Genomic DNA, 12,500 nt, shown 5'->3' on the forward strand with positions numbered 1-12,500 from the left:
TTTACGAATTTTAGAAGAATTTCTGCCAAAATGCAGTAGCTTTCTACGAATAACATGAATATTTACAGCATTCATTTCAGGCATTAGTCCACAGGGAAACAGCTCTCTAGTGGACCGAGAGACAGTTCATACATACTAATATGTTAAAACACGTGCCAATATATCTATCAATCACATCCGCAAAAGTGACTTTTAACTCTATCCCTCCCCGTTAATATATCCATTACTTCCTATTAAAATTTTCTCCAAAGTGAAAAAATATCATTATAAAATAAATAAATATTCTCTCTCTCTCTCTCTCTCTCTCTCTCTCTCTCTCTCTCTCTCTCTCTCTCTCTCTCTCTCTCTCTCTCTCTCTCTCTCTCTCTGATCAAATTTAGGATGCCCTACTACACATGAGAATCACTTCAGTCATCGCGCAGATCACAATGCAGATGTGTGTGAGAGGGACTGTTCTGTGCGTATGGGGGGGGGATGGGGGATGGACGTTAGGACGAAGAGAGGCAAGTGAGTAGTACAGATTTCAAAGGTTCTCCCCTCCACTGTGTCTGTGGGGCGGGAAGGAGAGTGAGGGAGTAATAAAAGTTTGCTGTAATTTTTTGTTGCTCAACTGTGGGACTTGTAACTTTTGGACGGAGCTGAACATTTTGACACCGAAGAGCTTATAGGGTAAAATTTAACTTGTGTGTGTGTGTGTGTGTGTGTGTGTGTGTGTGTGTGTGTGTGTGTGTGTGTGTGTGTGTGTGTGTGTGTGTGTGTGTGTGTGTGTGTGTGTGTGTGTGTGTCTGCGCGCGCGCGTAATCTCTTCACGTCAAATGTCCTCATATCTTTCTCAAGGTTTTTTCTCTCCACCTTTAGCTTCCTCATCGTATCACGAGTATAAAGAGTCGTCCACTTACTACCAAGAAAGAGGAAAAAGCAATTACAGAATCCTTGGAAACAAATAACTTCTCTCTCTTTATCATTTCCTATAACCGCACTCGTTTCATCACTCCACTTCGAGCACACACACACACACACACACACACACACACACACACACACACACACACACACACACACACACACACACACACACACACACACACATTTAATAACTAATAAAACTACACTTTAATCACTGCTGACGACGATGGCACTTAATAAGAGTGTATGTATTCCGCACGGCAGATGAAAGCTTGTAATGAAAGTGGATCACAATAAAACGTTTTCCAGACTGTTATTACCATACAGATAATGAAAAACACTTCAGTTTGCCATCACATTTCAGCCCAAAAATTGTCTTGTTACACTCGGACATGCCGGAATTTTTCATTACTCACTTGTGCTTCTTAAAGCTAAAAACTTGAGTTCTATTAGTAAGTATATACAGTGCAAAAAGATAACCAAGTGAGCCTTACACTGACAGTCGTTTTAATTCAACAATCATTCGTGTTGTCACTATAACTGTACACTCACTCAACCATATAAGAATTTTTTACATCACCCGCCTATATTATATAGAATCAACTCACTGACTTCCATTGGTGGAAGCTGTATAAACTGGGAATTATAACCTAGAAAGATAAAAAAATATTTTAAAATCAACTGTCATCGTATTTCTACTAACAATGTCCTGTCGCACCCAATCACAAGAGAACTTTTCATTAATTGCCGGAGTTCTGTAGAATTAAAGCGTCAAGCTTCATTAATAAGTATATAAACTTACAATAATAAACCCAAAAATATAATAATTAAAATTCTCTAAATTCAACACTAGTCGTGCCTGAATCGACACTGTCTCGCCACATTCATCCACACGAACGCATTCCATTATTCTCCTGCGTTACGTTCACTTGTCAAGCTCCATTACCAACTGTATCATTTGAGCAGCAGCAGCAGCAGCTAAGGATGATAATAATAATGATAATAAAACCTTCCAAACATTCATCGTACCTTAACCAACACAGTCCCGCCTCGCACTCTGTCTGTCCCTAACCCTAATGAACTCCAGCGCGGCTTCCTGCTGGTGGTGGTTGCCTGTAAATGTACCTTCAAAACGATAAATATGACGGTGAACGGGCGTGCGTAATTACTCCCCTTGACTGCCCCTTTACCTTACGACATGGCTGAGAACAAGACTACAGTATTAAGACCCATACATAACTACAAGATGTGACACTCTAATACCCTCAACGACCAATAGCGGTTACTTGTATCTACTTGTATCTACCTGTGGGATAACAAATTGGACAGTTAAGTACGTATCATGACCTCTCGTGGCTACCTATATACTGTATATCCACCACCATCACCACCACTACCATCATCATTATTTATCATCACCAGCATCGACGTATGTGAATCATTGCAGGACAGGAACATAAGGATAAAACAAGGGAGGCTCCATCAAAACATGGGAGTTCTTCTGCTGCCAACCATGCCTGGCTACTTTCAAGGACTTTCTCTCACGTTCTCCACTCAGCCGTTACAAGAGGAAACTTTTAGGACACATCTAAAATAGCGGATAAACATTTTTCTTTGCTTATACTTTTTAGACACCGATATCTACACTGCCTATGCCTGTCTGTGTCTTGTTACGGCCCGCCCGTAACATACTCCACTACCCTCATCTCCTCCGCTTGCTACCTCGTTCGCCACCTCTCCACCTCCCCTCAACGACACCGTTTCATGAACCCTCCACGTCACCGTCTCATGAAGCCCCGCTACTGTACCGAAGTTGGATTTACGCGGCCCCATCCGACTCAAGCGAAAGTGTTAAGCGAGCTCCCTGATTTTTGGAAATCAGTCTAGGTCAAGGCCTCAACCAGTGAACACAACGCCTCTTGGAATACCATGGGATCCACATCATCCAGCACTTTACCACTGCGACACCTCATAAGTATCGCTTCCCCTCGTCCCGTTTTTTTCCACATTGCCTCCATATAGGATTAGTGTTATTGTTAGGTATTGTTAAGTTGGGTTATTTATTGTTGTATTTATTTGTGAATTATATCTGTGTATATGTCGGTTTCATGTGTTTTGTTATTGGGTTAGTAAATAGCTTCTCAAGTGCCCCCTTTGCATATCCTCACCAGTTGAACCTGCAGTGTTTTTTTCTTTTGTTTTTGTTATTGTTCACCGGCTCCCCGATGCGATTCTTACCCATTTAACCGGTGAACGTAACAGTATAATAGTCTGTATGTGCATGTTTTTACCCGTCTTTGTTGATTGTACTTCAATTTATTTGATTGTGCCTGTCAACCCTACCTTTGCATATCTATTACTATCAAAGCGTATCTCCACCTGCGTTTAGTAATTGTGTAAGCTTTCCTGTACTCGTCTATAAGTGTTTAGGCATCTATCTTATCCCTATATATTTGTCTGCGTCTGTTTGTCCCTGTCGTCACATATCCGTCCTTCACTCAACAGCTGGGCGGCGTGGAGAACGTCCTGGCCTGCGAATGATGGACTGAAAGCGTAAAATGAACACGTATATGGGAAATGGGCCACGCCACTTACCTTGATTGGAGGAGCAGGGAGGCAGGTAGGGAGGCAGGTGCTTGCTGGATAGCGGTCATCAGTGCTCCCCTTTTCTTCTTTTTCTTTCTTTCTATCTGTTTCTATGTCTGTCCGTTTCATTTCCAGTTCACTTCACTGTTAGTCATTTTGTACTGTATTCAAGTTTTCCTTCACTTAATTCATTGTATTTCATTTCTTTTTTTCATTCTAATTTTTTTTTTTTTTTCACTTCTGCTCTTCCCAGAACCACCATACCTTCCGCAAAGATTGACATGTCTTGCTTCTGTTGTTTCAGGGTTCACTACATCTTTAGCATCCTGCTACAGCAAGTATCGCCTCGTGCTCTTCTCGCTTCTGGAAATCCTACTCGGCGTTTTCCAGGAAGTGCCAACAGGAGAAGACTAAGAGGCAACAGCGCTGCTCTCGGGAAGACTTTGATGAGGCGCAGCAAATTCTCTTTTCATCTTTCTTTCTTTATTTCTTTCTTTCTTTATGTGTCTTGTCCTTCCATTCAAATGCCTCACAATATCATACCTGGAAAATGTCACAGACTTAATTAATAATGCTGTACTCACTGAGTTATTCAATGAATAGCTCTCATCCTGTTATTACGTTGAAATTCATGTTATTTGTGGAAGCAGTGTTGCATTAATATGTGTAAAGTATTTAATATCTCCATCCTAAGCAGATACTCGTATTGCAAAAGTGAATTTAACATCGTAATAACATGACTAAGCAGATACGTACTCGTATTGCAAAAGTGAATTTAATATCGTAATAACATGATTTATTTTCAACTCGCAGCTCCCCCCCCTCTCCCGCATTCTCCTCCCTCTCGTACTTAATGCGGTAACCAGGCAACGTTTCCCTCCGCAGCATTTCCAGGTGAGAGAACTAGAAATAATGAAGGAAAGATGAGGCAAGGGAGCACAGACCCAAGCTGCACCACACCCAGACCCATGGTGCTTCTCATCACACAAAGCCCTACTATCTGCCGCCTCCGTTTTCCTTTCCTTCCTGTGCCTCCTTCCTCTCTTTCCTCCTGCCTCTCTTCCCTTTGTACTCGTGTTCATCTCTCTCTCTCTTCCCTCCAGTGGTGCTCAGCTGATCATAAAACACACCTGTCACTTCCTGCACGCCCCAAAGCAGGTGGGGCGAGCAGGTAAGTAGACTCCACTATCAGGCTACACAATCTCGCCTCGGATCCTTTGACGTCACAGCCGCGCCGCAAAAAGCTTCGCCGTCTTGGGATAAACCGGCAATGACCCCTGACCGAGATTTCCTTCCTCTCAGGGCACGACGGCGACTCTCCTAAAGCAGCGCCTCGGCCTTCTCTCCGCTCCTTTGTGTGGAAGCTGGGCGGCCTCGTATTGTGCGCTAACATGAAGTCCATTAGCCTTTATGTTGCTCAGGTGTAGTACAGTACTCTTGCTGTACTGCACAGCCTCACGATACGGCAGCGCTAAGAAAACGTGGATGTTATTATGTTAAGAGTGTGTGTGAAGAGCGTGCCTTTTTGAAGATATTACTATTATTTTATGTGAGTTCATACGGTTAGCCGGGGCACGATATACTTAAAGAAGAAAACGTGGAGTATTTTATTAAGAATACCAAGAATTATTTTTCTTTCCATGTATATATTAATCCAGGTATTTTCAACTGTATTTATGAATTCATAAGACTCAATAAGATACACGATACGTATATTAGTTATAAAAAAAAAAAAACTAACATAAGTATTAGGGTACGGTCAAAATACTTCAAATGAACATGTGTTTCTTTCAGGTTTCTTTTTTCCTTCCTTGGTCGCGAGGGAATAGACCAATAAAAGAACGAGTATTTGTTTTGATTGCTTCCCTCGGCTAATCTTTCCGTGTCTCTGTCTCTCTCTCTTAGTCTCTGTCTCTCTCTTAGTCTCACTCTCTCTTAGTCTCACTCTCTCTCTTAGTCTCACTCTCTCTCTCAGTCTCTCTCTCAGTCTCTCTCTCTTAGTCTCTCTGTCTCTCTCTCTCTCTCTCTCTTTGTCTCTCTCTTAGTCTCTCTCTCTCTCTCTCTTAGTCTCTCTCTCTCTCTCTCTCTCTCTCTCTCTCTCTAGTCTGTCTCTCTCTCCCAGTCTGTTTCTCTCTCTCAGTCTGTCTCTCTCTCTCTCTCTTAGTCTCTCTCTCTTAGTCTCTCTCTCTCTCTTAGTCTCTCTCTCTCTCTCTCTCTCTCTCTCTCTCTCTCTCTCTCTCTCTCTCTCTCTCTTAGTCTCTCTCTCTCTCTCTCTCTCTCTCTCTCTCTCTTAGTCTCTCTCTCTCTCTCTTAGTCTCTCTCTCTCTTAGTCTCTCTCTCTCTCTCTCTCTCTCTCTCTCTCTCTCTCTCTCTTAGTCTCTCTCTCTCTCTCTCTCTCTCTCTCTCTCTCTCTCTCTCTCTCTCTCTCTCTCTCTCTCTCTCTCTCTCTCTTAGTCTCTGTCTCTCTCTCTCTCTCTCTCTCTCTCTCTCTCTCTCTCTCTCTCTCTCTCTCTCTAGTGTGTCTGTCTCTGTCTCTCTCTCTCTCTCTCTCTCTCTCTCTCTCTCTCTCTCTCTCTCTCTCTCTCTCTCTCTCTCTCTCTAGTCTGTCTCTCTCTCTCCTAGTCTGTCTCTCTCTCTCTCCTAGTCTGTCTCTCTCTCTCCTAGTCTGTCTCTCTCTCTCTCCTAGTCTGTCTCTCTCTCTCTCTAGTCTGTCTCTCTCTCTCCTAGTCTGTCTCTCTCTCTCTCTAGTCTGTCTCTCTCTCTCTCTCTAGTCTGTCTCTCTCTCTCTAGTCTGTCTCTCTCTCTCTGTCTCTCTCTCTCTAGTCTGTCTCTCTCTCTCTCTCTAGTCTGTCTCTCTCTCTCTCTAGTCTCTCTCTCTCTCTCTAGTCTCTCTCTCTCTCTCTGTCTCTCTTAGTCTCTGTCTCTCTTAGTCTCTCTGTCTCTCTCTCTCTTAGTCTCTCTGTCTCTCTCTCTCTCTCTCTCTCTCTCTCTCTCTCTCTCTCTCTCTCTCTCTCTCTCTCTCTCTCTCTCTCTCTCTCTCTCTCTCTCTCTCTCTCTCTCTCTCTCTCTCTCTCTCTCTGTGTGTGTGTGTGTGTGTGTGTGTGTGTGTGTGTGTGTGTGTGTGTGTGTGTGTGTGTGTGTGTGTGTGTGTGTGTGTGTGTGTGTGTGTGTGTACCTCCTTTAACTCCCATCTGTCTGTTTCCATGAGGCAAACCAACACTGAACCCCGCAATGCCATCATCACTACACACACACACACACACACACACACACACACACACACACACACACACACACGATAAAAAAACATAACACCATCCCGGAAAAGAAATCATCGGTCTGTATTGTTTACGAAGATAACGAGCCTGATAAAGTTCCGGATAGACTCCCAACCCATGCGTCAATCTTATCACGTAAACGTTTCGCTGGCACAACTCGAGCCTAACAATGCAAAGGTTACAAAAAGAATGAAGATTAATTGCCTCTGTTCCTCCTGACCACTCTAACGGTCTGCATTGATTTCACAAACAATTAATGCCAACAAAGCCACACACAGCCAGCCAGCCACACGCACCGCATATCACCGCACCACAGCCACAGACCCAACCCAACATTACCATAGTTCAAAGCCGCCTGAATCAGCCCAAACCAAAACAAATCTCAACAAACTCTAACCTACCACATTAATTAATCATCGAGATCATCATTGCTTGAGTCTTATCATCATCACCATTAGAATTATCATAATTTCTCTCTCTCTCTCTCTCTCTCTCTCTCTCTCTCTCTCTCTCTCTCACTTCCACCACTTCTTTCTCTTTCCCTCCATTTTCCTCAATCTCTTTTCTCCTCCACTTTTTTCACTTTTACTCTTCTTCCGCCTCTCTTCTTCCTCCCTCTCCTCCTCAGCGATGAGTGCTGGAGTGCTGAAGCAGACGGAGTCTTGGATGGCAAGCAGGAGTTTGCAGTAAATCACACGGGCTGTGCGCCAAACCTTTCAAACTTTTGTCTCCACGAAAGAGACGCTGAATAAGATGAGAGAGAGAGAGAGAGAGAGAGAGAGAGAGAGAGAGAGAGAGAGAGAGAGAGAGAGAGAGAGAGAGAGAGAGAGAGAGAGAGAGAGAGAGAGAGAGAGAGAGAGAGAGAGAGAGAGAGAGAGATATATATATATATAGAGCAGGATTATATCAAATTGCGAGAGATTTTCATAAGTGAGCGTGGAGTTAAAAATCATTCGGCAACTTTAAGAGATGATGGCAGGTCAGCTCAGATTGAGGTCGCATGGCAGGTCATTGACTCTTGTTTAGGTTGTCCTGCTCCAGCTGCACGAAACACTAGTGCGTCTGAATCCATAAATTGAGTGTCTGAGTGTATAAGTTGAGACAAATACAAGGAAACAATACCAGCCCTCAGTAGCCGACAAAAATGCCGAGACATAACCTAAAAGCATTAAACATTACTATCTAAACCACCACCGCCAGTACCACACCTACCACCACCACCACTATCCCGCCACCAACACCACTACCACCACTACCGTCACCATCACCACCAGCACCATTACCACTACCACCATGACAGCCATCGCCAAAACCACAAAGATCCATAATTCCAGTGGAGTTGATAAACAAATACAAGCATCTATATAGCATCAACTTACAACATGGTTAGGGTTCTGGTTAATCGATCAAATGACAATGATAGTGTATGTTCCGCAGTGTATGAAAGAAGTACATTGCAGGTAACGCAACAGTAGATAAAGATAAATTAATTAAAAGAACAATAAGGAAACAAAATCTTTTACAACCTGCAGCCTTGCTTTACAACGAATTACGCAAAAATGTTTTGTATGAGTTCAGGAAGGTAGAACGGAGAAAATTAGAATTTGGTGCAAGATAAATATTTACACATGATCCCATAAATAATGTTGGAGTATAAGGGAAACAGTATTTGTACTATTTCATTACGCTGAGGTTAAAGGTTAAAGGTACGCGTCCACTCCATCAAGTGTGGAAAACATGACGCCCAGCACACCACGCAAACTTTGCCCGTTATGTTGCTCTGTTCATGCATGCAAGCGATACACACACAAACACACACACTCACATACACACACACACACACACACACACACACACACACACACACACACACACACACACACACACACACACACACACACTACACTTCTCAGCTATGAAAACTTTGGTACTTGGGAAGGCACAGCGCCCCTCATGAGCCCAGCAGCCCCGTGTCGTCCATTGGTTTTATGCGAGCTCCCCTCATCATTAGGATTCACCGCCCACTGATGCGACGCTTGAGGAACGGAGAACGAGGGGGAGAGAAAGCAGCTGATAATGTGCATCCGCATTCGTGTCCGCCAGCAATGCGACAAGAGGACTGAATCATCGGTTCATCTCGTGTTTAATGTAACTCAATGGAAACGAACGTGACAAAGAGAATCTCATCGTGGCTAGCTGCTATGTCACGCTCAGTATTACGTGAGGAATGACTACAAAGAAAAATATTGGTCTAATTCGAACTTGTAATTGAATTATACGAGGAGATAAACGTGTTATAGATGATAATAGTAGTGGTAGACTAGCAGCCATTACTTTGAAGCGTCTCGTCGAAGAAACAATGATGCTGCAAAGGGAATTAACCGAGCACATCGCCAGTTTATCGGATCTAAACACAGAAGCTGCTACGGAAATTGATTTAACCTAATATTACCTTGTGTAAGTCAATCTAATCTAACATTATTCAACCTAACCTATAGTCCAGTCTACACCAAACTTAATCTAACCTAACCAAACACAATCTAATTCAATGAGACCTATTCTAACGTAATCTAAGCTAACACAAACACCCAACCTAATATGTGCAGTCTAACCTAATCTAATATAACTTAACCTAGCCCAACTGAACCAAACATAAATTCAATCCAATATAACCCAATCTAACGCATCATAAGCTAAGATAACCCAACTTAACCTATAGCCCTCCCAATCCAACGAAAAATTCAAGACACCCAATAGATAAAACATTACCACGGTGCAAGTAGTAATCAAAATAAGACCCGTTCAGAAAAACCCTATATTATTTCCTCATACCTGGAAAATCAAATCCAAGAGAAAATAAGACTAATGCAGAAGCTCTTAAGGGTCGCTACTCCTTTGATGATGTGAGTGGAAGGGGAAAGGTTTATTCAGTGATCCGATTCTACGTTTCATCTCCGAGTTCCGCTTAAACCCACGTCTCTGTGACACTCTTCAGTAAATGAGTTGAAAGAACACGCGATGTAACATTCCTTTCCTCACACTGCCCACGGTGACGCACATCCATGGGAATTCAAGACTAAATGTTATAGTCTATACATGTTCCAACCTTTCCTCTCTCTATCTCTCTCTCTCTCTCTCTCTCTCTCTCTCTCTGAATTGAAACCTCTTCCCTTCTATTTTTTTCCTACTCTAGTCCTCTTTTTCCATCTATTCCTTCTCCTCTCCTTTTCCCAATTCCCTTCCTCTTTTTTCCGCCAACATTCTCTCTTCTGCTCCCCTACATACTCCTTCCTTCCTCTCCTTGTTCTTTTCTTCCTTCAAGTCTCCTTTCTTTTCTTCTCTATTCTATTTCTCAATCATTATTTCCTTTTCCAACCTTCAACAACTTTCTTCTCATTCTCCTCCTTTCCTTATTTATGAGTATCTTCCTCTTTTTTCTCCTTCTCCTCTACTCTCCTATTTTTCCATCCTTTCCTTCAAACTTTCCTATTTTTCCTCACTCTCTCTCTTCCCCTTAACAATCTCCCCTCTTCATTCCAATCCCTTCCTCCTCTTCTTCTTTCTCCTTCTCCTCTTCCTTCCCTCGAGACCAGCATGACGCGCGGCTTCTGATAGGCGGTGTAGTTACATCAAGCCAGACACCCTCACCTGCCTTCCCTCATCAAACAAATGGAAACCGGTAATGTAGCTACTCAGTGAGGAGGGACAGGTCGTGACGGGTGGGGTGAGGGCAGCGGCGTGTTACAAGTGGCGGGGTGGATGTTGAGCGACGGCTGGTGAAGGCGGAAATACAGAGGTGAAAGAGAGGGACGTGTGAGGTGGTGGAAGGATGAAAGACTGACTGGTTGAGTGAGTAATGGAGTTTGGGGCTTGTGGGTTTATCATACTAGGCATCGAAGTATTACGAGTTTGGGTTGGTTTATTAGGGAAATGTTATATATGTGAGTGATTAGGGGGTGTTTTCATGTGTTTGTGTGTCTTCATAATGGTGTTGTAATGTTGAGTTGATGTTTGCATAAAGTGTGTGGGTTTAACATACTAGGCATCAGTAACACGGGGAACGTTAAATACGTGAGTGATTAGAAGTTTTTTTTTTTTTTTTTTTTTTTTGTGTGTGTATGCTTCTGTATAAAAGAGCATCGTAATGTTAGTAAGTTGTTGTTTGTGGTTTGTTGGTTTATCATAAGAGACAGTGGCATCGTGTGTTTCGATATCAGGATTTAGTGAGAAGAATGATTAAAGAGATGACTAAGAAGTGCTTTGAGGCATAGAAATGTTATGAATGTCCTTAGAAAACGTCCTAATGTTGTAAAATGCTGTTTCTTGGGATGGAGACGGACCCATACTTTTTACCCTAAAACCTGCAGATAATGATAAATAAACAACAGAAAACTATATAAAGAAAGTCAGGCAGTACCTGTGAAAACACCACAGCAACACAAACGGTAAATCTATGAAGCATTTCATGACAACGCCTGATAACAACGAAACACTACAACAGAGAAGCCAAATGACGCTGTAACCCATGACACGTTCCAACAAGAGAGAAGAGATGAAGTCTGCAATACACCAAACCTTTGAGGCAGAGTAATACAGAGTGACTGCAGACAAGAGAGTGGCGAGGCTAAGAGATGGACAGAGACAGAGACAGACACTAACTCACTCACTAACTCGTGGAGAAATTCTGGAGAGCCCAAAAAGCGAAGAAGACCGATGACATAAATGGCAAGGGAGAGAGAGAGAGAGAGAGAGAGAGAGAGAGAGAGAGAGAGAGAGAGAGAGAGAGAGAGAGAGAGAGAGAGAGAGAGAGAGAGAGAGAGAGAGAGAGAGAGAGAGAGAGAGAGAGAGAGAGAGAGAGAGAGAGAGAGAGAGAGAGAGAGAGAGAGAGAGAGAGAGAGAGAGAGAGAGAGAGAGAGAGAGAGAGAGAGAGAGAGAGAGAGAGAGAGAGAGAGAGAGAGAGAGAGAGAGAGAGAGAGAGAGAGAGAGAGAGAGAGAGAGAGAGAGAGAGAAATCGATCACCGAGGGGAGAGGAGAACGAGGACGAGAAGGAAGAAGACAAGGACCAGCAGGAAGAGGAAGAAGAGCAGGAGGAGGAGGAGGAGGAGGAGGAGGGTAAGGTCTGACCCCCAGTTCGCCTCGCTCTTTCCTTCCTTCTCCACCTCTTTTGTCCCTCCTAAATTCCACCCGACAAGTCGCACCCTCGTCTTTCCCCTTCACCACACGAAGACCCAGGAGAGTTTCGAGTTTCCTCCGGCGTCCTTTGCGTCAGAGTGGATGGTGGATGGGCGAGGAAAACCTATTGGGTCCATTGTGCCGGAATGGATGAAAGGGAGAGTCGGTCCGCTGGTGGCTATTCCCCTGAGCTAAGAAGACCCCTGCCGCTTGTACTGAGGCTAAAAGGGCGACACGGAATAGTGGAGACTTGCTGTGATAGGTTAGGTTAAGCTAGGTTAGGTTAAAAGAGGTGAAGGTGGAGGTTAAGTTAGGTTAGCTTAAGTTAAATTAGGATAAATTGGGTTAAGGTAGGTTAAGTTAGGTTGTTAGGTTGTTAGGTTAGGTTAAGTTAGGGTAAAGTGGGTTAAGGTAAGTTAACTTAGGTTGTTAAGTTAAGTTAGGTTAAATTAGGTTAAGGTTAGGGTTAAGGTTAGGTTAGGTTAAGTTAATTTAAGTTAAATTACGTTAGGTTACGTTAGGTTGAATTACGTTAAATTAGGTTAAGGTTAAGGTAAG

At 43.2% G+C, this 12,500-nt stretch overlaps 1 long non-coding RNA gene across 1 annotated transcript in view; it reads right to left on the minus strand.

Moving 5' to 3' along the window:
• Positions 1-3,507: 3,507 nt before the first annotated feature.
• LOC123518995 overlaps positions 3,508-12,500 on the minus strand; it is a 77,144-nt gene continuing 68,151 nt past the window's right edge. Inside the window, exon 3 of the long non-coding RNA XR_006678945.1 lies at positions 3,508-4,035. This is a non-coding gene — a long non-coding RNA (uncharacterized LOC123518995). The remainder of the gene's footprint in view (positions 4,036-12,500) is intronic.

Source organism: Portunus trituberculatus, chromosome 44 (genome assembly GCF_017591435.1).
Source record: "Portunus trituberculatus isolate SZX2019 chromosome 44, ASM1759143v1, whole genome shotgun sequence".
In the NCBI taxonomy this organism is placed as follows: domain Eukaryota; kingdom Metazoa; phylum Arthropoda; class Malacostraca; order Decapoda; family Portunidae; genus Portunus; species Portunus trituberculatus.